Genomic DNA, 24,457 nt, shown 5'->3' with positions numbered 1-24,457 from the left:
CTAGTTCCTCGTCTCTCAGGCTGCTCCCATTTTCCGCTTGGCCATGGCTGCTCTGCACGTGTCAGATCAGCTAGACCAAATGAGCCTCATTCCCCAGAACTCCTCTCTGTGTGTTTCTGGTTAGACAAGCCACGAGATGCATTTTCCTTAAAGCGTTGGTGGGCGGACACAGAGCCACAGCCACGGTGGTTTTGATATTCAGAAGCTGGGACAGGAGATCTTTGGGTTCACTCGCTTATCTGCTCTTACCTCTCTTTGATGCTCGGCACCTTCCTCTGGGCCCTCCCTCAGCTCCTCCAACGACTGGATCCGGTAATTTTTTACCCCATCGTGAGAGCAGCCACCTTCGCTGTGGGTTACCTATTTCTTCATGACTGGAGGCCGCGAGAATGGGCATAGATTCCAGCTGGTCCATCCTTGCAGACTGCAGCTTTTCTTGGAAGTTCGATTTGTCCTTTCCCATGTTATGCCTTTCTTCCCTTCATGGCTTCCCTGGTGCCTCCGACGGTAAAGAGTCCACCATGCAGGAGACACAGGTTTGATCCCTGGGTCAGGAAGAGCCCCTGGAGAAAGAAATGACAACCCACTCCAGTATTCTTGCCCGGAGAATGCCATGGAACGAGGAGCCTACTTGGGGCTGCAAAGATTTGGACACCAACGAGCTACTTTCATTTCCTTTCCCTTCGTGACTGCCTTCCTGTGGACATGAGGCTCCAGCATCAGATGAAATTTAGCAGCCTTACAGTGACTAAGCAGTTCCCACAATTGTGTAAGGTCCTACTCTTGTAACAAATCACTTAGACTTGTAGGTTGATAGATACATAAATAGATGGGGAGATAGAGATGCGTAGATACAAATGCATATATATGTATATATGTGCATCTATCTGTCTATAGACATGTACATAAGTACATACATCAACGCATGTATGTGCACACACACACGCGCACCCCTCTTAATGGTCTACTTCTCTGGCTAACAACCATCATCTTTGAGAATCTTCTTTCACATAGCAGCCATGCCTACTAATACACCTCTCTCCTCCCCTGGGGGTGGGGAATATCTTCAGACTGATTCCTAGGACCCTGCAGAAGGAATTCTCAGCGAGAAATACTGCTTCATGCCTCCCCTCTTCCGTTGCTTGCCCACTCACCACCTCCTGGACAACCTTCCATTCTGGAGTCTCTTGACCTCTCTGTGGACTCTGGCTCCCTTATTTCCTGTCTTCTCTTGTCCTGCAGAGGAATAGCAATGGCAAAATTAGATCTTGAAAATGACTAGATATCCCCAGTGCTGGTCAACAGCTCCCCATTTATAGGAGCTACAGTGAGGCAAAAAGGCAGGGTGCCTCCTGAATAACGGCATCTCCGTCTTAGCCTTTTTCTCATTTTGCTTTACCCTCTGCCCCTTACTGGTCTCATCTGCTCTCCTGTCTCACAGGTAACTATCTGTAGACTCAGGCCCTTGCGGGAGTTGTAGGTCTTTCGAGACTGGAACATTTCATTCATCCTCCACACCCATGGCCCACTCTCAGTCAGTCTGTCTTTGCGGCAGTGTTACTTCTGATCTGTTCGAGGCTCAGCTCATGGTACCAGTTACCAGGGCTAACAATATGGGCGCCATCTTTGACTCTCTGCCTGAGTTAGTGGCCCTCAGTATTCATGCATCATATCCAGTCAGAAGCCCACAGTCCTGCATGTTAATCTTCCCTCCTAATATCTCTCAGAGGCACTTATTTCTCTGCAGTCCCACTGCTAGACTAATTCAGGTCCCTAATTCAGACCTTCCTTCTCTCTCTTGTGTTTTATTTCAAAAGCTCCCCAACTGGTCTTCTCAATTCCTGCATGTCTCCAATTTTGTCCTTTGTAAATTCTGCTGCCAACTTAGTTCCCCTGAAATGTAACTGTTACCTTATTCTTCCTCTGATTAAAAGCTTTGAATTATCTCTCCATTTCCTAGTGAATTCATCCACAACTTCTTTCAAGAAGTTCAAGACCTCATACCATTTGACCCCAACCCACCCTTTCAGACTTCTTTTCCACTACTCCGCTGCGTGTGCCTGATACTTCCTCCCACCCAACTGAACTGTCCACCCTACACTGAAACTTCCTCTGTTTCTCTATCTCCCACCACTGTGTTTCCAATCTCTGCCTATGAAATCTGACCCATTTTTCAAAGCCCACCTCAATTGCCCCCTCTTCAGAGAGTCATCTGAATCCTCCCAATTTGTCCCCCATAACACTGTGCCCTCCTGCAGGACCGTTCACCTCAACTTTCTGTCATGTTTATAAACTAGTCAGAACCGTGGTTCTCTTCATTTTTAGTCCCACAATGCATAAACGCTTGTTAGTTCAACCAAGCTGCTGCCCCCACCAAGCCTATACCCACTCAATCTCACTTCATATGTCAAGGTTGTCAATTTTATTACCAGGAAATCATCTGCATATTCCTGCCTGCTTTCCTCACCATGCTTTATACCTCAGATTAGAGGTAAGTTAGACTTTGGACTGGCTTTTAAATATCCCCAGCTGATTCTACTACTGCAGCCGATGCCTGTAACATTTATTTATAACTTTACAAAATTGGTCGTGGTTAAGATATATAAACCCGAAGGGGGCTCGTGCATTTCCAATACATTAAGGTATATTTAAAACATGCTGTGTCTTATCAGAGGCTTTAAAATACACATTACTGCAGGAGCTGGAAAGACAGGAGCAGGGTAATTGGCTAATGAGAATTCTGAACAGTGACTGGAAATATGGCAGAACTGCCCTTTGAGAACTGTGCTCGCACCTATTAATGAACTTTATCCAAGGCTCTAAAACACAGCCCTGTGTTTCAAACACAAGCCCAGGAGGCAGTGCGGCATGAATGCTGTTGCGTTAATTCACACCTAGTTATGGTGACTGGCACCAGCCATCAACACTGGTCAGAAGAAAGCTGCTGAGAAGCCCTTGAATAATTACTAAGGCTGGGTTTATATTATACCAGGTGCCAGGTGTTAATAAGGAAGAACGTGTTTTTCTAACTCAAAGCTTGTACGTATGTTAGCGGGGATGTGGGGATATATGTGTTTACACGGACACAATCATGCTTGAGCATGTGACTGTGGACACCACATTCTGCCATTTAGGAAGGACCAGGACGTAGTAGAAAGAAGGATGATGTGGAAAATCCAACAACTTTCCATCCTGGGACAGAACTATAGATGCCAGATAGAGCTTCCCATGGTTCACAGCCCTGCAGTGAATATTCCGATTAAGAGCAGTTCAAGTCTAAGCCGTGAGACTGTAAAGCTGGCCAACAGGTGACCTTGTATTGCAATGAACAGCCATTCCCTTCACATTAGGAGGGCAAATGGCAGCTTCCCACTGAGCCTCTGCAGTGATCATCCAGAGCATATTGCCGTGTGCACCTGCCTTATTGGGGTGCTGTTTGTTCAGCTTGCCAGCTTGCAATGAGTTCTCTGAATGCCCTCCTGTCATCTCTATGGGTGGCCTCCCCACTGCCTTGTTTGTACATCAGCCCAGTGCTTTGGTCACAGACCATTGGACTGAAGAGGACACTGGGCCAATTCACTCAACTGTGCCCCATTGTTGCAAATCCCACTTCTCTACTGCTGATTACAAAACCTGTATCTCCATCCCATCTCTCTCCCTACAAGTTCATGTTTGTCCATGGTCCGCTGGACAGAGAGATCTACCTGATGTGCCTCAGGTAATAACTCATGCAATCAGTCCCAACATAACATATCCTTTTCCTTTAGTCTTAGATCTAAATACCTACGTCTGTTTAGCCATTTAGGCTCTTGACATGGATTCCTGCAACAGCATCCCGGCCCAGCTCCCTGGCTCCAGCCTCGTGTCCCTCGAGTCTGTCTTCCATGAGGGTTTAAGCACAGCTTTCCCTAAGGGTTATAACCTGAACATTAAAACCCATTCCCTTCATCAGGTCTCCCTAGCATTTATAAGCTCCCCTTTCAGGCGTCAGCCTACTCCTCTACGTTCTTACCCCCACTGTGTGCTTTGCCTTTCGATAACACAGGACTACTTCACTTTTTCCAGATGCTCTTTCACCATGAAGCCCTAGGCCTCTGAGACTGAATTTTCACATGATCCCTTCTTTATCTCTCCGTTTGACTAATTCCATCTCAGCCTTTCAGACTCCGCACAGTTACCATCTCCTGGGAGACTTGCATGACTCCCAGGCCCCTAGAAGCTGACTAGGGGCCCTTTTCTGTAGCCCGGTTACATCTCCATCATTGAACTAAGCACATTGTAATAGAATGATTTTTTTGTGTGGCTTTTCTGACCCAATAGACTGTTAGTAACTTGGGAATAGAGACTATCTATATAGTTCTTTCCCCTTTGTATCTTCAACCCTTGACAAATAGTTTTGAGTGAGTGTATTAATAAATGAATGGTGTGTGTGCATGTCAGAGATTGCTCCATAGCTATACAAGGGGAGAAAGAGCATATGTCAGTGAATATTTTTGAAGCCATTGGACTCCTTGAATCTTGATTTTAACCCTGGAGAGAACAGGAAGGAAGCAAGGTTATTTTTTTCAGTTTTATTGAAGACATAGTTGGTGTATCACATTGTTTTATCCTAAGCTGTACAACATAATGATTTGCTGTACGTATATTTGCAAAATGATCACCATAGCAAGTTCAGTTAAGAGGCATCACACCATATGGTTACAATTTTTTTCCTTATGGTGAGACCTCTTAAGATCTATTCTCTTAGCAACTTTCCAATATACAATAGAGATTATTAACTATAATAACCATGCTCTACATTACATCTCTAGGATACTTTTTACTTTATAACTAGAAATCTGTACGATCTGCTTCCCAGATGGCGCTACCAGTAAAGAATCTCCTGCCAATTCAGGAGAACCAGGACACACAGATTCGATCCCTGGGTCGGGAAGATCCCCTGGAGGAAGGCATGGCAACCCACTCCAGTATTCTTACCTGAAGCATTGCCTGAACCAAGCAGTCTGGCAAATTACAGTCCATAGGGTCGCAAAGAGTTGGACATGACTGAAGCTACTCTACACAAACACACACATGCCTTTTGATAACTTCCACCCATTCCCCCCACCTTCTACCCCTGCCCCTGGCAACTACCATTCCCTTCTCTGTCTCTACAAGTTTGGTTTCTTAGATTCCACATATAAGTGAGATCATACAATATTTGTCTTTCTCTGACTTATTTCACTTTACATAATGCCCTCAAGATTCATTCCTGTTGTCACAAATGGCAGGATTTTGGAAATTACTTTTCCTTGGCAATTCTGGAAATGGAGGCTTCTGACCATCTAAAAAGTAACCGGTTCCTTGTTCTGTGCTTGGTGCTACCCAGGCAAGACAGAGTTTCCTGTCTAGCGGGGCTGCAGGGAGCCGTGCAGAGAGTGGGATGCGGGAGAAGCCCAGGGCTGAGCTGACACAGGTCCCACCACTCACTCTGCCAGGGTGAAAGTGAAAATCACTTAATTGTGTCTGACTCTTTGCGACACCATTGACTATATAGTCCATGGAATTTTCCAGGCCAGAATACTGGAGTGGGTAGCCTTTCCTTTCTCCAGGGGATCTTCCTAATGCAGGGATTGAACCCAGGTCTCCCACATTGCAGGCGGATTCTTTAACAGCTGAGCCACAATGGAAGCCCAGGGTGGTGGTGGTTTAATTGCTAAGCCGTCCAACTCTTGCAACCTCATAGACTGTAGCCCACCAGGCTCCTCTGTCCATTGGATTTTCCAGGCAAGAATACTGGAGTGCATTGCCATTTGCTTCTCCAGGGGATCTTCCCGACCCAGACCTCCTACATTGCAGGCAGATTCTTTACCTATTGAGGAGCCACCAGGAATGTCCTCTGCCAGGAGCCCTTTGGCAAATTTCAGTACCTCCTTAGTTTCAGTTTCCTCATTTTGAGTTAGAGTAATAATTCTTGCCACTCAGGGTTGTTTTGAGAACTGAGTCAATGACTGTGATGACTTAGAACTGTACTCAGTAAATATTCAACAAGTAGCAGATGTTATCACGAATAGTAGTGTGACATCAATTTTAAAAATCACCAGCTCCTCCTCTAAGAACAGTATCCTTGCATCAGTTTCTCACCCTCCACACTTTAACACTTCAGATAATTCTGTGTCTTGGGAGACTGTCTCTTGTGCTATAGGAAGTTTGGTGACATCTCTAGCCTCTACCCACCAGATGCTGGTAGCACTGTGTCCCCCTGGTCACCCAGTTATGATGACAAAAATATTTCCAGGCGTTATCAATATCCCTTGAAAGCACAACTACCTCTAGGTGAGAAACACTGCTTTAAAGAGGGAGGTAACGTCTGTTGCTTTGATTTTGGGCCTCAGTTTCCCTATCTGTAAAGTAAGGAGAGCAATGTCAAGTCTTCTGTTACTATGGGAAGCAGAAGGAAGATGGCCCCATTATAGAACCAGGAAAATGTCTATCATAAAGCTAAGCCAACTGAGCTATCAAAGTATTTGGTAGAAGCGGAGTGATCCCTGGGCATAGATGCAAAGGCAGAGGACAGCAAGACAAGCAACTGGTAACAACAACAAAGGTCCGTATAGGCCATATAGTCAAAGCTGTAGTTTTTCCAGGAGTCAAATGAGAGTTGGACTATAAAGAAAGGCTGAGTGCCAGAAAATTGATGCTTTTGAACTGTGGTACTGGAGAAGACTCTTAAGAAATCAAACCAGTCAATCCTAAAGGAAATTAACCCTGAATATTCATTGAAAGGAGTGATGCTGAAGCTGAAGCTCCAATACTTTGGCCTCCTGATGCAAAGAGCCAACTCATTGGAAAAGACCCTGATGCTGAGAAAAACTGAAGGCAGGAGGAGAAGGGGATGAGAGGATGAGATGGTTGGATGGCATCACCCACTCAATGGACATGAGTTTGAGCAAGCTCCAGGAGACGGTGAAAAGGATAAGGGAGCCTGGCATGATGCAGTCCATGGGGTCAAAAAGAGTCAGACACAGCTGAGGGACTGAACAATGACAACAACTCTAGTTAACTTGATTTTTTAGATTAGGTAAACTTTCAGCCAGAAGCACTTACATGCCACAAGCCAGAGGCCTGATATACAGCCATACCTCCCGCAACATTCCCAGCTGGTAGGAACAAGGGTACAGGAAGGTCTCCCTGTTCCATGCAGCATCATCCACTAGAAAACAAAAAAGGTACAGTAAGTGCCACTGAGCTCCTCCATTAATTGCTAAGTAAGGGGGGGAAAAAAGAGAAGAATAAAGTGCTTTTACCTGCTCAGTTGGATAATTAAAAGCTGCCTGAAGCACTGCTAACCTTTTTCATTATGGCAGTGTTCATTATAGAGCCAGAAAGAATTAACTACACTGCATTATCAGATATCGAAAAATATTAATAGCAAAAGTGAGAAAGGGAAAGGAGGAATTTTGGGCGAGTTAATTAAACCACACGTCCTCAATGACTTATTAAGTGACTGGTCGAGCTTCCTGGAGCTCGGTGAGTCCCAGAGAGCTTGCAATGTGCCCCTGGCTCCTCAGGAAATGAGTTTTCAGCCCGTGAAGCTGTATTTTTTTTTTTTTTATCCTCTATTGCAAATTTTTCTTTCTTTCTTTCCAAATCTCACCAAGTGTGTCAAGTCTTGGATGGGGACCGTCTTGGAGCCAATAGCAACAGGAGCTCATTGAGAGCTCATAAAGGTCACTACTTCGGAACTGCTTCGCAAGCCAGTTCACTGCATTGTTCGGCAAAACGCTTTCAGCTCTTCTGTAACTGAACAGGTGAGAACAGCTTATAATGAGGTCCCTTTGCTGCTTCTGTAACCAAAGCCCATGAATGAGTTCAAGACAGGCCCGCCTCACCTATCGGATTCCCTTCTACAAGACACAGTGCTACAGCCTGGCACAGTGCATGGAGTTGGGATGGGACCCTGGGGCCTTGAGAGCTGCTTAGAGTAAGTGTGCCACTATTGACTCCAGAAAAATTGGAGCAGCCAATAGTTTCATGGAGCAGTACATGTTAGGGCCCTGCGCAGTGGCAGAAAGTCCTGCCGAGCAAGGACCATTGTACTAGGAAATCTTTGGGGCATTGAGATGGCATCCTCTGCAGTTTAAATGCTTATTACAGAAAGGCATACCTATGACACCGTTCTCCATGGAGCTCTTTGAATGAGCACAACTGACATGACAGTACGGGGTAAAGATAGTACATGTGCAGAGAAAACATCTCTGATGGCACAGGGAACAAGAAAGGGAATAAAAGCATTTTCATTTAGCAAAAAGCAAAAATTGATGATGAAGAAAATGTAGTATTGATTTCTTTTTTCTTCCTGCTGGCACTGGAGCTTTCAATGAAGTCATAGAACAACTGGGACTCCAACTTTAGTCCTGCTTCAGCCTAATCTTGTTTTAAGAGTCTAGTTTGCATGATTACTGGAGACAGGAAGAAGGTTCTCTTTTAGCAGAGTGAGGGTATCTTTACTCCAACATGCCATCGTGACAATCAGACATTGTTCGGTTGACTCCCATCCTGCCCTTGACTCTGGGCCATACCTTGGCCTCAGTATGCGCTGCTCAGAAACTCAGCAAACAGTGCCACTCGCCCACGGAAGAGCTTTCTAGGAAGTGGGTGTGAGCGATGGTTTACCAAGCTGCAGCCTAAATGGTTCACGGGGACAGGAAAGCTTCAGCTTATACATGAAAGAAAACGAAAATGGCTACAGGGGCAGGAACAAAATGTTGGGTGCAATCAATTAAGTCTTTGACATGGGCCCAGTGCTCATGTCTCTTCCTGACCATTATTAAGAGCTATGTTTGCACAGATAGCTTCTTGCATTTTTCCAGCCCACTGTTTGTTTGTTTTCATTTCTTTTACTGAAGTATAGTTGATTTACAATGTTATGTTGATTTCTGCTATACAACCAAGTGATTTAGTTATACGTCTACATACATTGTTTTTCATATCCTTTTCCATGATGGTTTATCACAGGATACTGACCACAGTTTCCTGCGCTATATAGTAGGACCTTGCTGTTTATCCGTTCTTTATATAATAGCTTGCATATGCTAACCTGAAACGCCCCTTCCATCCCTGCACTACCCCACCGCCCCTTTGGCAACCACCAACCTGTTCTCTATGTCTGTGAATCTGTTTCTGTTTCATGGATAGCTTCATTCATGCCATATTTTATACTCCACATATAAGTAATATCGTAGGGGGTCTGTCTTTCTCTGTTTGACTTACTTCACTTAGTACGAGCGTCTCTAGGCCCATCCATCTTGCTGGCAATGGCGTGATTTCCTTCTTTTTTATCAGCCCACTATTTCTAAGCTACAGGCAATGAAGGCTCAAGATGTTCATCAACAGTGTCTTCTCCCTGTTAAATGGGTTGTAGATGGAAAGTATTGAGAACAGTGCCTGGCACTTAGTAAGCACTCAATAAACATTATTGATTCTTCAACATCCTGTATCTTTATCTGGAACTTTTCATGACCTTTCAATATCTTGAGATACTCTGAAAGAAGAAATCTAAAGATTACACAGAGCAGGATATGAACACTGAATTCTGACAGATTCTTTGGAGGCAGATTTCTGTATGGAATGACACAGGCATATTCCCCATATTGGCAAGAGTCTTAATTTTCTGGTTTCTCCAGATTTGAGATCAGGATTAAAGTGAGTCACCTCCGTGGATTTGAGCCATTCCACAGGGTCTCTGACCACTCTACCTTTTTCTAAGGAATGAACATAAAGATGGACTCCTTTACTCAAAGGTCAAGTGAAATCATTTGGCTTAGGACTGTGTGAGAAAACTTTAGAATTCAGTGACTTAGAGCTTGAAAGTGAAAGTGAAAGTTTCCACTTTCCAGTTGTGTCCAGCTCTTTGAGACTCCATGGACTATAGAGTCCATGGAATTCTCCTTGCCAGAACACTGGAGTGGGTAGCCATTCCCTTCTCCAGAGGATCTTCCCAACCCAGGGATGGAACCCAGGGATCTTGAAGGAAGTAGAAAAGAGGCTGCCCAGGGCTCTTCATGACCAGGCAAGGCTTCCAAACACATCATGCTTATTCCCACCTCCTTAACTCAGCTCACTTCCCACAGATCCCTTATGCTTCCTTATATCTTTCAAGTACCATCTTCCAAGTTCAGCACAAGGTCCACAATCCCAGAAAGTCTTCTCTGAGTGAGCCGAGTCTTGGTTGACATTTTTCCCTCTTAACTTCCATAGTATTCTCTGAAATGTCCATACCCAACTACTCCAGATTGGTCTGTCTATAAGTTTAGTCATTCTGGAGAATTTGACAGCTATGATATAAATCTCTTTTCCATCCCACTGGACTCTGGAATGACCATTATAAGTGCCTCTCTGGTTGGGTCCACTGAAGTCTCACTATCTTTCATTCATGTCATATTTCAGCAAGTATTTTACAGTGTTTTAGTGAGTTATTCAGCTGTTGTCCATTCTATTCATGAGCACTTGGAGGGAAAGCATCATTTATTTATCGTTATATATTTATCATGCCTGGAACAAGCACATTCAATACGTGTTTGTTGGGTCATGGTGAACTGAATTGAATTGAACTGCACTTGTTTTTTTCCATCATAGGACCGAATTCAATACTGGGCAAAGTGTGGGCACATACCAATTATTTGCTGCTGGGCCTGAATTAAACCTCTCAACCCCCCGCTCAGCCCCTTCACACTGCGACTTCATGAGTTTATAATGAAGAAGCACACCGTTTTCCAGGCTTCAGTAAGCTTACTTGGACTTCCCTGGTGGCTCAGTGGTAAAGAATCTACCTGCAATGCAGGAGATACAAGAGACGCAAGTTTGATCCCTGGATCAGGAAGATCCCATGAAGGAAGGCATGGCAACCCAATCTGGTATTCTTACCTGGAGAATCCCATGGGCAGAGGAGCCTGGCAGGCTATGGTCCACAGGGTTGCAAAAAGTCGGACATAACTGAAGTGCCTGAGCATGCACGCACAAGCTTACTTACCCTAAACCTTTCTGGCCACCCGCCAAGGAGACAACCCTAAGTAGTCAATAGCTTCTATTTCCCCTCTCATCTCTATAACTTAATTTACTTCTGTATTCTTGAAACCACATCAGTTCAGTTCACTTCAGTCGCTCAGTCACATCCAACTCTTTGCGACCCCATGAATCGCAGCACGCCAGGCCTCCCTGTTCATCACCAGCTCCCGGAGTTCACTCAGACTCGCGTCCATTGAGTCAGTGATGCCATCCAGCCATCTCATTTTATTTCTCCACTGACATATTGGGCACCTACTGACCTGGGGAGTTCCTGTTTCAGTATCCTATCATTTTGCCTTTTCATACTGTTCATGGGGTTCTCAAGGCAAGAATACTGAAGTGGTTTGCCATTCCCTTCTACTATCTAAAAAGAAAATACAGATGTGTTTTGAAACTCGAGGTTTCCAGGCATTCTGTACAAGGGAGCTTTCCTCAAATGCCTCATCACCCATGTGAAACATGGAGACAATCCACTGATACCTGCTTCAAGCATGGAAAGTATCGCTCACTTCATTTGTGACTTTGGACAAGCAATAGCCTCTCTGGGCCTCCTGTCTCTTTCTACGAGGTTAAACCAGATCCTCTCCAAGATCATCACCTTCCTGTTCTAATACCAGTTGCCTCTGACACCCTGTGGAAAACCTGGTTGGTTTGCTAACACAGACATTTCTAACTCCTTTCCCTCTTGTCCTCTAACAGCTATTAATGTTGAAAAAAGACAAAAAAAGACCTATACTTATTCTCTCAGGTGCTCACACAATATGAGCAGACATGTGACGAATTCTCAACAGGGGCTTCCGGGAATTTTCTTTTTTTTTTTTTCCAAGGTAAAATGGACAGATGTGATGTCCTTTCTTTCTTCTTCCTGTCATGAGTGAGGAGTTGTTAGCTGTATAATGATAATGAAGAGGCAAGAATGAGGATGAAACATCAACATACCAAGGACAGCAGCGTGCCTAATTCCTTGTTGACACATAGACACAGAAATAGTTAATGAAATGATAATACCAAATTAAAAATGGAACTGCCTTAATCCTTTACATTATTTTGAATGTACAGCTATGGTTCAGATCTGCATATGACTAGTATGTTTACACTGTGACACACTTCTAGCTAGTTAATTTTTGTAATTGAAAAGTAATACTTGCACATGCTTAGGAACAATATTTCAGAACTATATGAAGCTGTGGGATCATCTCAGTGAAGGAATCTCTTGTGCCTTCAAGAATTTAAATTCCTATTTAGGCAGGAATTTTGCTGAAAGTTTTGCTGAAAGCCTCTCTGACACATACCAATCTAATTCCTAGTCAAGTGGGTTCATGAGATTAATCGCTTGATTCCTTTGGGTCCTCTGCATGAGTATAACTCCAACTTGACCAAGTTCACAGGAACACACACACACACACACACTCCCACACACAATTTGCAGAGTGCTTTATATCACACAAATTTCCACGTACATTATCACATTTGATTCCTCTATCAGTCCTGTGAGATTTGTGGTTCTATAATTCCCCATTTTGTACATGAGTTCCATGATCTCACTCAAACGGAATGAGCTTCCCAGGTAGCACTAGTGGTAAAGAATCCGCCTGCCAATACATGAGACTCAAGAGACACAAGTTCTATCCCTGGGGAGGGAAGATTCCCCTGAAGAAGGATGTGGCAATCCACTCCAGTATTCTTGCATGGACAGAGGAGCCTGGCGGGCTACAGTCCATGGGGTCACAAAGAAACAGACATGACTGAGCATGCATGCACTCACCCAAATACAATACTTTTACATAAGTCAGTGGCAACTCAGGTTAAAATTGTGCACCCCGTATCATCAACAATGGAAGCTGCCAGCTTTACCCTTTCCCTGTGCTGGGGCTAAGGCTCAGAGTTTTTAGAACCTTAGGGGAAGCTCCAAGGACCATAGAACCCCATGGGAGGCATCATGTCAGAGAGGGTGATTCCCCTGCCCCATGGAGCTCAGCAACCCTCGGTGGGAAGGAAGCAAAGCCTATCCCCACTCCAGGGCCTGGAGCACAGGTTAACTGCAGAGCTGGACAAATGCAGACTGACGGTGGTTTTACCTTCCCTCTAACCTACGCCTCGACTAACATGAGTTGTACAGCCAAACCCGGCCTCCTTGGCATGTTGTTCTTTCTCATCAATAAATAACTGCCCGAAACAATTACACTTCAGGAAACCAATCTTATTTTTCTCTTTCCCCCTGAAAGCTACCAAAAATTAAAAGCAAAAATGCTTAAATCAACTGGAGGACTTCTGGGCAGACGTTCCTAAGTGCAATCTGTCTAATGGGAAAGAGCTTTGTGGGGAAGAGCTGTCACTCTGCAGCAACCCTGGGCAGGCCCACCAATAGGTAAAGACAATACATGTTTCCTTCATGAGAGCCTGGCCCTCTGCATATCTCAGGATCCACCTGCCTAACAGATGTAATTTACCTCCTTATTCTAGCTCCTTCTGGAGCTGCAGGTGTATGTCATTCTTTTTTTTTTTTTTTTTTTGCCAAAATAGTATCATGAAAAGATTGCAACACTTCAAAATCAAGCAGTTCCAAGTTTGAGTCAGAATTGTACCATTTACCAACTTTCATTTGACCATTTTGTATTATTTATCTATTGTCGCATAACAAAATACTCCAAAACTTAAGTGGATTAAGACAACATGCTTTTATTATCTTTCCATTTCTGTGGGTCAAGAATCTAGACACAGCTTAGCTAGGCCTCTGCTCAGGGTTCCCCAGGCTGCAATCAGCGTGTCATCTCTCGCATCTCCACCAAAGAGGACATGCATCAAAGCTCCCTCACGTGATTACTGTCAGGATGCAGTTCCTCCCAAGCTATTGCCTGGAGGCCTCCCTCCGTCCCTTGCCATGTGGACTTTCCCATAAAGCAGCTCACAATAAGGTGGCAGGCTTCCATCAGAATGGACCAGCAGAAGACAAGACGGAAGTGACAGTCTTTTCACGACGTAAACTCAGAAGTGACACCCCATCACTTCTGCTGTATTCTGTTTGTTAGAAGCAAGTTTCAAGGTACAGTCCACACTCCAGGGACACGTATTATACAAGGACATGAGTGCCAGGGAGCAGGGATCCTGGAGAGCCACTATGGCAGCTAGCCACAGCATCTCCTGAACCACGGTTTCTTCATCTGTAAGGGAGCATTGTAATAGCTCCCTCAAGGTGGGGACAAAGAATCAGATGACACAGTGTTGAGATCAGTGCTTAGAAGAACGCAAGGCACACTGTCAGTGACTTCCAGAAGTTAATTGCCTCACCTCTCCTCAGCCTGTCATGTCTCAGTAATACCTTTAGAGATTTATGTGCAAAGAAGGCTACAAAGTCTCCACTTCCAAGAATGAAGCAAAGGGATGCAGTGAGCAAGTCAGAGGGTCCCAGAAACAAAACTGAAGGCAAGAGGAGCATTTGAGTTCTCTGGATGGGTCAGAGGCAGGCCTTCTCCAAGGCAGATATTCAGAGGGAGTCTGGCTAAGGGGGCTGAGACCTCAAAGCCTGGATGATGGTGAGGGTTTATAAACAAGGACCAGACTAAGAGCAAACAGCCTCATGACAAGGACCCCTGACTCCCTATCACTAGCCTAGCCCACTGCCCTCCCTAGTGGTATCAGATAACTCCATGAACATTTCTGAGTTGGAGGTAGGGCCGGGAAGGGGGGTCCAGACATTCCGAGGTCTCCCTTCCCCCAAGGTCAGTGGACTGTGGAGCTGGCTCCGAGCATTGATCACTTACAATTTCCTCCTCTAATTCTCATCAGCTCATTAAAGCTTGACCTTCTGGGCTTCTCTGGCTACTCTGGATGTCCAGCCTGAGAGACCATTATATTTTAAAGGCTGTTAAACTGTCCAATGATATTTTAGCTTCTTCTTTTTTTTTTTTTTTACTTGATAGAGAATCATCCATCACCTGTGTAAACTTCTAAGTAAAAACTCGGAAGAAAAAGATGGAGAATTATATAAAATTATGGTGGGATGAAGCAGTTAAATTTCTCTCTATCAACTGAGGCGAGGCGAGGCGAGGTGAGATGATGGTCAATTATCTTTTTCCACTCACTGATAAATCGCCCGCACCATTGAGACTGTCAGGGCCCGACTCATGACAAGTAGAGGAGGGTGTCAACATGACCAGCGGCCCGGGAACATGGAACGGTCTTGCAGATGGCGTTTCAGCTTCTTCCAATCCAAACCTTGACTTCCTGGCCAGGAGTACTAGTCCGGGGCCTGACCATGTCCTGGGAGCCCCCCACCCACTTCTGACCACTGCCCCAACTCTATCCTTCCTCCCTCTCATTATGCTCAGACAGCAGCGGCACCCACATGAAACTCTTCACCAAAATCTCTCAAATTGACCTCATTATTTTTCTCTGCCTTTCCTTATCCGACTTAATGGTACCATCACTCACCCAAGTTATTTAACTAGAAACTTCATCATAATCCCTAACACCTCCCTTTTCCTCACGTCCCACCCCCCGTGCATCCATCTCTGAGTCTGTTCTGTTGTCTAACACAATGATTCGTCAGCTCCGGCCCCTCCTCACCATCCCTGCTACTGTTGCCTGGTCCAGACCCTTATCGTCTCTTCTGTAATCTGTGGGAAAAGCCTCTTAAGTCTTTAGTGTTTCCTCACAAACACACAAACGCTCGGGGCTGCCCAGGTGGTGCGGCAATGAATCCGTCTTGCCAATGCAGGAGACACAGGACAGGCAGGTGAGATCCCTGGGCCGTGAAGATCCCTTGGAGGAGGGCATGGCAACCCACTCCAGTATTCTCGCCTGGGGAATCTCACGGACAGAGGAGCCTGGCAGGCCACAGCCCACAGGGTCACAAAGAGTCGGACACAACTGAGCACAGGACACAACACAAATACCCATGCATACACGCCGCACGCCTTCCAGTGAGCTTTTAAGGCACCTTATGATTGCATCTCCTTTCCACAGACTTCAGGAAAAGGCAAAGACTCCTCACCCAGCATGTGATCTCCTGACACCCTTGTGCCATCACCAGACGGCGGAGTTTGTGGTTTCCCTCACATGCTCTGTCTTATGTCCACGGCTTTGTCAGTGTTTGCTCCCCAAACCGAGTTCTCTCTCCTTCCTTTCTAGTCTAACTGATCAACTTCTCCCAGTCTTTGAGATTCAGCTCCAAAGCCACCCCCTCCACCAAGTTTCCCTAACTTTCCTCTAGCAGTTAGCCAAGCTCCTCTTTGTGTTCTCACAGAACCATGCAACTCCTCCACTGATTTATGGCTTTGAGGGATATATATCCCCCCACTCCTGGACTACAGGGTCCCTGAATAAAGATCATGGCTTGTCTTCCAGCACCTAGCACCATTGTTGGCTCAGAGGCCGGTGAGTGTCTGAAAGTGAAAGTCACTCAGTCATGTCTGACTCTTTGTGACCCCATAGACTCTACAGTCCATGGAATTCTCCAGGCAAGAATATGGGAGTGGGTAGCATTTCCCTTCTCCAGGGGATCTTCCCAACCCAGGGATTGAACCCAGGTCTCCCACACTGCGGGCAGATTTTTTTACCACCTGAGCCACAAGGAAAGCCCAAGAATACTGGAGTGGGTAGCCTATCCCTTCTCCAAGGGATCTTCCCAACTCAGGAATCAGACCAGGATCTCCTGCATTGCACTGATTGGTAAATTGCCAAGGACAGTGGAAGAAGAGAAACCAGATTAAAACATTGCTCTGCAATCTATCTGTGGCCTCAGGAAGATTTCTGTGTCTCTGAGCTTCATTCCTTATCCATAAGTGTAATTGATATCTACAACTTATGAGCGTGGTAGAAAGAAAATAAATATGCCTTAGGAAATAAATGACTATTAGGAGAATGAGAAAACAGGAGGTGTTTGAGATGAAGCTGAAATTTCTATAATGACTTGGGTGAATGAAGGTACCATAGAGGAGAGAAGTATTAGACTGGAAGTAGTGTAGTAAAGAACTCAACACATAGTAGGCATTCAAGTCTCCCTTCCTTTTGGGAGTCTATCAACTGGAGAATAGGAAGAAATAGTGTGTCCCTTACATGTCCACCATCTCATTTCTTTCCATCACTACCAGTCAGTCAGTCAGTTCAGTCACTCAGTCATGTCTGACTCTTTGCAACCCCATGGACTGCAGCACGCCAGTCCTCCCTGTCCATCGCTAGCTCCCAGAGTTTACTCAGAGTCATGTCCATTGATGCCATCCAACCATCTCATACTCTGTCGTCCCCTTCTCCTCCTGCCTTCAGTCTTTCCCAGCATCAGGGTCTTTTCCAATGAGTCAGTTTGTTTCCTTTTAGTGACCTGGATGGATGCCAAGGCCTGTGGCTGGGGCAAAAACCCCTCTGTTTGATATTGCCATCCCTGATAGACTCAAACAAACTCACTGAGACATCTGATCATCTCCCAAAGTGACTCTGAACTTGCTTGTCTGGCACTGTATCATGTGTACACGCAAACACAGCTGTGCAGGCAGGTAGGGAGGACACGCCATAAGCCAGTTCCTGCCAACATGATGCCGGGGGACCCCTCCTGTGACAGAAGGACGGTGCAGCAGACTCACGAGTGACAGTAGCTGATCTTGGACCCCCAGTTTCTGGCCCCGACACAGCTGGACCTGCCCCCAGTTAGGAGTTGCTGCCTGGGGAACAATGTGGGGCAACGTAAGAAGCGCCAGCTGAGAAAGCAGGGCATGGAGGTAGAAGGGTTGGATCAGGCTGGAATGGCCCCATGAGCAGGCAGCAGTGTTCAGAGAGTTCCAACAGTGGAGAAAGAAACTAAGAGGACACAGCCCAGGGCCCAAAGACAGGGAAAAAGCAGGAAGACCAGACAACCCTAAGAGCAGAGAGAACCCATGCGTAACATGGAGTGTCTGGCAAAGAAACAATCCAAATGCAGAATTTGGTGGGCTGAATGGGGCAGAGGATACTTACCTACAGTTGATGCTGAGTCTTTCAGCCTTTTTTTGCAAAACAGACAAGCCCTGCCTGGATTGATGATTTAAAGGCACTTGACTGAACAAGAGAAATGGCAGTACCTTCACCCATGAGGGTAGGTCCCACCACATATAAACATCCCACTGAGTGTGTGTGTCAGTCTCCACTCAGATCCACAAGCATCAGCAGAGCAAGTGGCATAAGAGGATTTTGATTCCTATTGCATTACAGCTTGAGAAAGCAGCTGGGTTTTCTTTTTAAATTTTTTTTTGTATTTATTATTTTATTGATGCATAGTTAATTAACAATATTGTCTTAGCTTCAAGTATACAGTAAAGTGATTCAGTTATATATAATTTCTTTCAGATTATTTTCCATTATCTGGTTACCACAAGACATTGAATATAGGTCCCTGTGCTTTACAATAAGCCCTTATTGTTTATATGGTTTACATACAGTAATTTTATCTGTTAAAACTCAGCAGTGTCCATAGGACTGGAAAAGGTCAGTTTTCATTCCAATCCCAAAGAAAGCCAATGCCAAAGAATGCTCAAACTACCACACAATTGCACTCATCTCACACGCTAGTAAAGTAATGCTCAAAATTCTCCAAGCCAGACTTCAGCAATACGTGAACTGTGAACTTCCAGATGTTCAAGCTGGTTTTAGAAAAGGCAGAGGAACCAGAGATCAAATTGCCAACATCTGCTGGATAATGGAAAAAGCAAGAGAGTTCCAGAAAACTTCTATTTCTGCTTTATTGACTATGCCAAAGCCTTTGACTATGTGGATCACAATAAACTGTGGAAAATTCTGAAAGAGATGGGAATACAGACCACCTGACCTGCCTCTGGAGAAACCTATATGCAGGTCAGGAAGCAACAGTTAGAACTGGACGTGGAAAAACAGACTGGTTCCAAACAGGAAAAGGAGTACATCAAGGCTGTATATTGTCACCCTGCTTATTTAACTTATATGCAGAATACATCATGAGAAACGCTGGGCTAGAAGAAGCACAAGCTGGAATCAAGATTGCCGGGAGAAATATCAACAACCTCAGATATGCAGATGACACCACCCTTATGGCAGAAAATTAAGAAGAACTAAAGAGCCTCTTGATGAAAGTGAAAGAAGACAGTGGAAAAGTTGGCTTAAAGCTCAACATTCAGAAAATTAAGATCATGGCATCCAGTCCCATCACTTCATGGGAAATAGATGGGGAAACAGTGGAAACAATGGCTGACTTTATTTTTCTGGGCTCCAAAATTACTGCAGATGGTGACTGCAGCCATGAAATTAAAAGATGCTCACTCCTTGGAAGGAAAGTTATGACTAACCTAGACAGCATATTAAAAAGCAGAGACATTACTTTGCCAACAAAGGTCCATCTGGTCAAGGCTATAGTTTTTCCAGTGGTCATGAATCGATATGAGAGTTGGACTACAAAGAAAGCTGAGTGCCAAAGAATTGATGCTTTTGAATTGTGGTGTTGGAGAAGACTCTTGAGAGTCCCTTGGACTGCAAGGAGATCCAACCAGTCCATCCTAAAGGAGATTAGTCCTGGGTGCTCGTTGGAGGGACTGATGTTGAAGCTGAAACTCCAATAGTTTAGCCACCTCGTGCAGAGAGCTGACTCATTAGAAAAGACCCTGATGCTGGGAAAGATTGAGGGCAGGAGAAGGGGATGACAGAGGATGAGATGGTTGGATGGCATCACCGACACAATGGACACGGGTTTGGGTGGACTCCAAGAGTTGGTGATGGACAGGGAGGCCTGGCATGCTGCAGTTCACGGGGTCGCAAAGAGTCAGACTTGACTGAGCAACTGAATTGAACTGAAGCCCATACTGTTAATTTATCCCTCCCCCTCCTTTTCCTTATGATAACCATAAGCTTGCTTCCTATGTTTGTAAGTATATTGGTGCTTTGTAACCAAATACATTTGTATTTTTTTAGATTCCACATATAAGTGACATCATATGCTATTTGTCTTTTTCTGTCTGACTTCACTTGGTATGATAATCTCTGAGTTCATCCATGTTGCTACAAATGACAACATTTCATTCTTTTTTATGGCTGAGTAGTATTCCATTGTATGTATATGTGTGCGTATATTATATATATAGAAGGCAATGGAACCCCACTCCAGTACTCTTGCCTGGAGAATCCCATGGATGGAGGAGCCTGGTAGCCTGCAGTCCATGGTGTCGTGAAGAGTCGGACACGACTGAGCGACTTCACTTTCACTTTTCACTCTCATGCATTGGAGAAGGAAATGGCAACCCACTCTATCTTATATCTTCATCCTTCCATCTGTTGATGGACACTTAGGTTGTTTCCATGTCTTGCCTATTGCAAATAGTGCAGCTGGATTTTCTTATACCTCGTGTCACTGCCCCATCACATCTTGTCTACTAACTCTTAGGTAAGCAGAGGGCTAGAAAATAACATATAATTCATCTCATTTTACAGATAAGACAAAGTTTCTAGAAAGATTAAATGACTGCTCAAGCTATTATGACTAGTTTTTGATAGAGAAAGAACTGGAATTCATTCTTCTAATATTCAGTAGAAAGTTCTCTCCACCCTACCAATTAGTCAACCATATGTCAATGGGAATCCACTGGAGACTGGAACTTAACTTTGGGGGGGAAATATACCTTTGTTTGGAAAAAAGTCATCAAAAGAAACATTTTACCAATGCAAATCTAATACAAGGACACATTAAGATGCTTGAAGAAGAACTGGGACCTATAAGGTAACCCAAAATGTTGATGCTTCCAATTGAGCCTTCAAGTTCATTTACATACATTTATAGTAATTGTACATTTATAGTAATTGATTACATTTATAGTAATTGATTGCATTTATGGTAATTTAATTTACCCTAACCATTTCCCTACATATTTTGCTAGAAAATTTTTCTTTGTCTAAATCTAAATTTCAAAAGAGAAATGCCTGAAAATTCCTGTTTGTGTCCTTATGGAATGATTTGCTCCCCAAGGATTAAGTATGGAGACTGAAAGTAGGAAAGCATAGACTTCCAATTTGAAGTGAAGGATAGAACTGGACTAAATCTAATACAACACAACTTAGACTAAAACTGGTTGTGTCAACATATGGCATTATATAATACTGAACAAAATGGACTTTGGTTATTGCCTTGTGGAACCACTGTATTGGTGCTTGGGATTATGTAGACAGAGGCAACCTTGGGGATTTCCTCTGAAAGTCAATCCTGGGATAAGGAAAAAAAAAAAAGACTCAAGTGGAAGAGAAAACTCGTCCTTTACCATTTGAAAAATCAGAGTCAGTTGGTCTGGAATCAGGAAAGATGGGAAAGACATGCACCTTCCAGGGAAACAGAACAGCAGCTTGTCAGGAATCTAGCCGAGAACAGTGCTATGAAGTTTGGTTCATGCTCTTGGATTCTGAGGACAACCAATGCTAGAAGCAATGAACTGCTATTATACTGAATGCTTTAATTAATGCTTATTAAAAACCATAGTCTGACCTCAGGTGGGTTGATGGGAATTAGGAAAAGCTAAGCCCCATGGTTAAGAAGAAGCCAAGAGAAGATTGGATGTCCCTCTCACTTAAGCCAGATTGGGGGTTACCAGTGGCCACAGCCTTCAGCCAAAAATTTAGGACTAGGCGGGCAATGATCTCTGTGCGATCATCAGCAACAGGGACAGTAGGAGGGCAGAAGATTAGTGGACCAAAGAGACCAGAGAAGATTCTGAAGTTCTCATTCCAGAAGAGAAATTGTGTGGATGGGCACTTTGATGGGACTAATTTGGGGGCAATTAGGCTAGCAGGAAATCCTACCAGGTATTAAAATTCTCTTGGTTGCAAGTAAGAACAATCAGCTCTGGCTAATTTAAATTTTTTCCTTTAAAAGACAGGATGGAAGATATAGTAGAAGGATAGTTGGGATATCTCACCGAACAGAAGGCATAATTAGGCAATCAAAACTCAGGATTCACAACTATATGAGTTGATGGAACCTTATGCAAGGTGCAGACATTAATACAGCTAGTTTCTGATTTCCAGTCAAATTCTGTTTCTCTTTGTTTCAAAAAATCCAATTCAAAAAGAATCAGAATGGCTTGAGGTCAGTAGAGACCTATCCCTATGTATAATTAGTTATCCCCATATATAACTAGAGGAAGAATATCTTCTCTCTTCCCAAGCAGTTTGGGTCCATTAAATAAGAACTGTTTTCATAACAGAAACACCAACTTGTGTTCTCCACCATTTACTGTGACCCCTCTCACTTCTCTCCACGGAGGCACTATTAGTTTCCTATTGTTGTAGAACAAATAATCAGAGACTTAGTGACCTCAAATAAAGGGCATGCATTAATTCAAATGTTTCTGTTGGTCAGGAGACACAGCTCCACTGAGTCCCCAGCTCGTGATCTCATAGGCAGCAAAGTGTCAGCTGAGCTGTGTTCTTATCTGAATGTTCAAGTGGGGACAAATAAGCTTCCAAGCTCATTCACATTGTTGACAGAATTTATGTCTTTGTTTCTGTAGGACAGGGGACCCTGAATTTTTGCGGTTGTCAGTTGCCCACATATCGTAAAGGCCATCCCACTACCTTGCCCTGTGAGCTTCCTTCAGTGTGGTGGCTTACTCCATCAAGCCAGCAAGGGAAATCTCTCTCCCAGGGGACAGCTTATTGTTGTTCAGTCGCTCAGTCATGTCTAACTCTTTGTGACCCCATGGACTACAGCATTGCCAGGCTTCCCTATCCTTTACTATCTCCCAGAGTTTGCTCAAGTTCATGTCCATTGAGTTGGTGATGCCACCCAACCATCTCATCCTCTGTCACTCTCTTTTCCTCCTGCCTTCAATCTTTGCCAGCATCAAGGTCTTTCCCAATGAGTCAGCTCTTTGCATCAGGTGGCCAAAGTATTGGAGTTTAGATTCAGCATCAGTCCTTCCAATGAATACTCAGGGTTGATTTCCTTTAGGATTGACTTGTTTGATCTCCTTGTCATCCAAGGGACTCTCAAGAGTCTTCTCCAACACCACAGTTCAAAAGCATCAATTTTTTGGCACTCAGCCTTCTTTATGGTCCAGCTATCACATCCATACATGATTACTGGAAAAACCATATCTTTGACTACACAGACCTGTGTCAGCAAAGTGGTGTCTCTGCTTTCTAATACACTGTCTAGGTTTACCATAGCTTTTCTTCCATGGGGACAGCTTAGCTTCTCTTTTAAGAGCTTTACCTATTGAATTTAGAACCACTCCCTTCTGATTAACTCCCAATCCACTGATTTGTAACCTTAATTACTTCTGCAAAATCCCTTCACCTTTATCGTGTTCCACTGACCAGAAGCAAGTCACAGGTCCTGCTCATGTTTAAGGGAAGAGGATCATACAGAGCATAAGCCTGAAGGGGTGGGTATCATGGGGCCACCCTAGGGTATATCTGCACAGGGACTTGGATCCAATGAGATGGGTAGGGAGTAAGGCTTTGATCTCCTTCTTAACATGCATATTCTCTCACATTCACCTTTTCTCATCTTCCTACACACAGGTCACAAGATTTCTTGTCTCCTCCATGTAGTAAGCTCACCAGGGCAGGCCAGCAGTCTCTCCATTTTCTGCCTACGACTAGGAAATTTCAATCCAGGAGGGAAGGAAAGAAAACTCATGTTCCAAACTTCATTAAGCCTCAGATCCAAACTTTATTTTCCTATTCAACTTTACCACCCACAAAACCGATATATTGATCCCTGATTCCTTTCCACTGGTTTCAGAACTCAGAGAGGAAAGTTCTGATTTATTAGAGTCTGGAATGCCACTTGCTATTCTGAGGTCTGGCACCAAAGTCGTGAAAACCATTCTCAGTTAGACAGCCACCCTAAGATGCACCTCCCCTACGCCCTGACAATTTGGATGTAGAGGAAACAGATAAAGGTTTTGGTAGTTGCAGGCACCTGACACTTAGGACACTTTAATATAAGGGAGGAAAAGCACAAAGCGTGTCACTTGTCTTGGAGATTTAAAGGCTCCTTTACACCTCATTTTCACCCTGATTTTGGAAAGGGTATAGATGCTACAGCAAACAGCTAGGGTATTTATTAACGTAAGAAGGCCTTTTCCTCCATATCCCATCCAACCATAAATTCCCTCCATCTCTGTTTGTTTGTGTGTTTTTTTGATCCCTCCACCTCTTCTTACAACAGGGAGGACCAGGTGGTGTGTGGTGGCCACAAGCACGCCTGCGTCTGTCACAACTCCAATACCCTCTAACGTTTCCTGGGGCCACAATCTCAACCCATCACCCTGTCCCACAAGTCAGGAACAGGTTAACTGAGAATGAGGCAGTTCAGACTCTAAACCTGCATCACTGTTCCCCAACCAGGAAGAAGCAAATTCACAAGAGCCACCACATACAAGCATTCTGAAGAGAAACTGAAGCACAAAGAAGCTGAGTAACT

The 24,457-nt window shown here is 44.3% G+C and overlaps 1 long non-coding RNA gene across 1 annotated transcript; it reads right to left on the bottom strand.

Annotated features, from left to right (window-relative positions):
- Positions 1-255: 255 nt before the first annotated feature.
- Positions 256-9,500, bottom strand: LOC132657893 (uncharacterized). The gene is made up of 3 exons (XR_009596683.1): positions 9,253-9,500; positions 1,155-1,236; positions 256-563 (listed from the first exon to the last, which is right to left on the bottom strand). It is a non-coding gene; the product is annotated as an uncharacterized LOC132657893 (long non-coding RNA).
- Positions 9,501-24,457: the final 14,957 nt, after the last annotated feature.

The sequence above is a fragment of the Ovis aries genome, chromosome 15 (genome assembly GCF_016772045.2).
Source record: "Ovis aries strain OAR_USU_Benz2616 breed Rambouillet chromosome 15, ARS-UI_Ramb_v3.0, whole genome shotgun sequence".
NCBI classification, from domain to species: Eukaryota; Metazoa; Chordata; class Mammalia; order Artiodactyla; family Bovidae; genus Ovis; species Ovis aries.
This window is presented reverse-complemented; position numbering and strand designations above follow the sequence as displayed.